The sequence below is a fragment of the Tachypleus tridentatus genome, chromosome 6 (genome assembly GCF_004210375.1).
Source record: "Tachypleus tridentatus isolate NWPU-2018 chromosome 6, ASM421037v1, whole genome shotgun sequence".
Taxonomy (NCBI): Eukaryota; Metazoa; Arthropoda; class Merostomata; order Xiphosura; family Limulidae; genus Tachypleus; species Tachypleus tridentatus.
This window is the reverse complement of record NC_134830.1, coordinates 37,738,450-37,741,829: the sequence shown is the minus strand read 5'-3', so window position 1 is coordinate 37,741,829 and position 3,380 is coordinate 37,738,450. Positions and strand designations below refer to the sequence as shown.

Here is a 3,380-nt window from a genome sequence, read left to right as displayed (position 1 = left end):
TGTTTGAGAACAGAATTTGAAGCTAAAGGAGTGTTTGTCACAATAGTTTGTCCTGGGCCAGTATTCTCCAAGATAAAGAACGATCTTTCACAGGGATCCCTGGAGGTAAGGTGATTGAATACAGTTGTAACATTATCTGCTACAAGTGTATTACAAGAAGGAAAAATCTTAATTGTCTTAACTTTTCACTTACTGTTACACGCACAGAAAAATGGGTTTCATAAACAGTAGCTTCCTCACCAGGCTAAATTACCTCTAGTATTTCTTAAATAATATAATAGAACTTAGTAAAATTGATTTACTATGCTATTTTTTGGGAATCGGTAGAAATTTAGGTAAGAGTTTCTATTTTTTGTTACCGAAAAGTTACCTAATGATAATTTTAATTTTGAAGAATTTAAAATACCGAAATTTATTAAGTAACTTTATCAGTAAATATAAATACACTGCTGGCCAAAATCTTAAGGCCAATGAACATAATATGCATTTTGCGTTGTTAGACTTAACCACTTATTTGAGTGAGCTTCGAAATATGAAAATAAAAAAATATAAAATAAAAATAAAACTTCTTAGCATTTAATAGAAATATGTAAACACTATGAAATTAGCCTAAATACTAGCTGGTAAAGTTTAAAAGTTTATTTTCCATTTTCTTATTTTCATCTTTCGAAGTTCTGCTCAAATAATTTTCAGTCTAAATCCGCAAAATGCATAAGTTCTTAATGTTCATGGGCCTCAAGATTTTGGCCAGCATACATAAATATTCGTTTTGTTAAATCTTATATCCACTATTTTCGTATTAAACAAGAAGCCCAAATGGACACATTTCTTTTTACGAAGATTGCTAGATAGATTAAAACACATTATGGTCAATCAATATCTTGTAGGTGTTTAATGGAAGACAGAAGGAGACAGACAAACGAATGCGTACATCTCGCTGTGCCCAGTTGATGGCGGTTGCATTAGCTAACAACTTAGATGAAGTATGGATCTCTCTACAACCATTCCTGTTAATTTTTACCTGTCACAGTACATGCCGACTTTCTTCAGAAGGTAAAACTGTTTTAACGTTTGATGAAATGGTATGAAATGTACTAAATTATACTGTTTTATTTAAAATATTTATGTATCATTAATTGTTATACATTTTGATCGCAGTAAGTATGTACAGGAATTTATGTTGTGACATGTTTGCATAACATATTCTGTGTTCCATTCGTTTTCATGTTATTTTGTTACCAGTGCAATTTGGTTTCTTATCATGATGTGTGGGATTTAGTATGAACTGCACTGTAAGTGAAGTTGTGAGTTTATACGAAAGACAATGTATGTCTCCACAATAACATTTTTATAATTCGATTGCACTATTTTCAACTAGAGGATCTGAAATGTCATAGGTGGCGTCTTAATGCCTACAATGAGACACAACTGCAGCCATATTATCATGATACTTATCTTGTCAACCAATTCAGTTTCTTTCTGTGATTATTATCATTTTATCATGTCACTAAAAGAGATCAATTTATATTTTGCAGGGTAATCATTCCAAGGTTCCTCACCCCTGAAAAATTTGCCACCCTGCTGGAAGGAAGAAACTAATTATCATATTTAGAACATGTATAGATACTACTGTGTGTGTTTTATTAGATCCTTATGTTTTTATATATAACAATATAACTCATTCTACTCAAGATATTCAAATTAATGCAATGGTATTACAATATATATACATACATTTAATATGTTCATAATTACCCAATTTATCAATTAATTTTATACAATCAGTTAGTAACTCTGAATTATAAAGATACAATTATTAAATATGTTACTTTTGTAATATTTATTTTGTAAGACGTCGTTTCGAACACAGATTTTATTTTCCAATACAACATTTAAAACACTCAAGTTAATTCTATAAAGTAACATTTCCACTTTGTGTTTATTTCAATCACACCACACAAATGTAGGGGAACAGCGTTTGGATCCACTCTGACTCGGCAACACCACAGTTTCTTAACCTCGTTTATTTATGTTATTTCAACAATTATGGGTTGTTATTGATTTCATTATTTATGTTTGATGGCCCATAAAGGAATTTGAAAATTTCCTGTTAAATCTGCTTCATTAAAAAATAATTAATTTCTCTTTCCAAATGTTGTTTTTCCCACAAGATTTCCCTTCCGTCTTTATACTTCCAGAATTTACACTTGAAGCCAATAACAGTTTATTTTAGCTATATGATAAAACCCATTAATAGGAGGAACAATCCTTCATTTCATATGAAAATAACGATTTTATGTCTTAATATTTCAATTGTTATAAATAACCAGAATTTTATTCCAGGTTTAATATATGCAAAATAATTTGTAATGGGAAAAGTAACAATTATTACATCCATGGTAATTGTCTAGATTTGGGTATTAACTTTGTAAATGGTAAAGCACAATTGTTCATTTTTTATAAGAGAAAGACATTTAATTTTCCCATTTTTGGGGCCTAGTGTGGCCAGGTGGTTAAGACACTCGACTCGTAATCCGAGGGTCACGGGCTAGAATCAAAACAGCAAACTGAACTGCAGATATGAGTTTGCGTTTCTCTGACCCCCATCTGGGTTGTCAACAACAAAAAGTCTGCATACAAAATACATCAACAAACAATTAAAAAATAAATGTCATTAAGACAAACAGAATACAACAAAACAAAGGCATGTTGGGTATGCAGAACTGGTAAGAGATAAAAAATGTGAAAAGACATTTTTGTTGGTTTTCTCTCTTATCAGGTCAGTTTGAAATACTCTTGTAAGCCTAACGAAAAAACAATCTAAAGCAAATAAACAAAACCTACTAGTGAGAAGTTAAAATAACACAAACTATCTATAAGTTTTATAAACAACCTTACAGAAACTTGAAAATGATCTAATAAGTTTGAAAAACTTAATCTAAATTGGAAAAGCTATACACAACCTGCAGTATGGATAGTTCTTTTATATTTTAATAACAACTAGTAATTTTTCCAATAGGCTTGGCTCTACCAATTTACATACACATAAATTGTTGTTTTGTTATGCAAAGTTATTCAAGGAATATCATGTTTTAATGTACAACTATTTTGACGCATACAATGTTGAACTGTTTTGTTTTATAATTTTATTAACATGTTACTGAACAACAAGAAGTCAACATTCATTTCAATACAACTCAGTTAAAATGCTAAAAGTTTTTATTTTTTTCAATTCGTACATTGAGTGGTATTTATGAATTGATAACTGTTAGGTTGTTGTGAATTTCGCGCAAAGCTACACCACGACTATCTTCGTTAGCCGTCCCTTGTTCAGCAGTATAAAACTAGAATAAAGACAGCTAGTCATCATCACCCATCGC

General features: G+C 30.5%; 1 long non-coding RNA gene across 1 annotated transcript; it reads left to right on the top strand.

Annotated features, from left to right (window-relative positions):
* The first annotated feature begins 891 nt into the window (after positions 1 to 891).
* On the top strand, positions 892 to 2,105 carry LOC143254521 (uncharacterized). The gene is made up of 2 exons (XR_013030231.1): positions 892 to 1,053; positions 1,536 to 2,105. It is a non-coding gene; the product is annotated as an uncharacterized LOC143254521 (long non-coding RNA).
* The last annotated feature ends 1,275 nt before the right edge of the window (positions 2,106 to 3,380 follow it).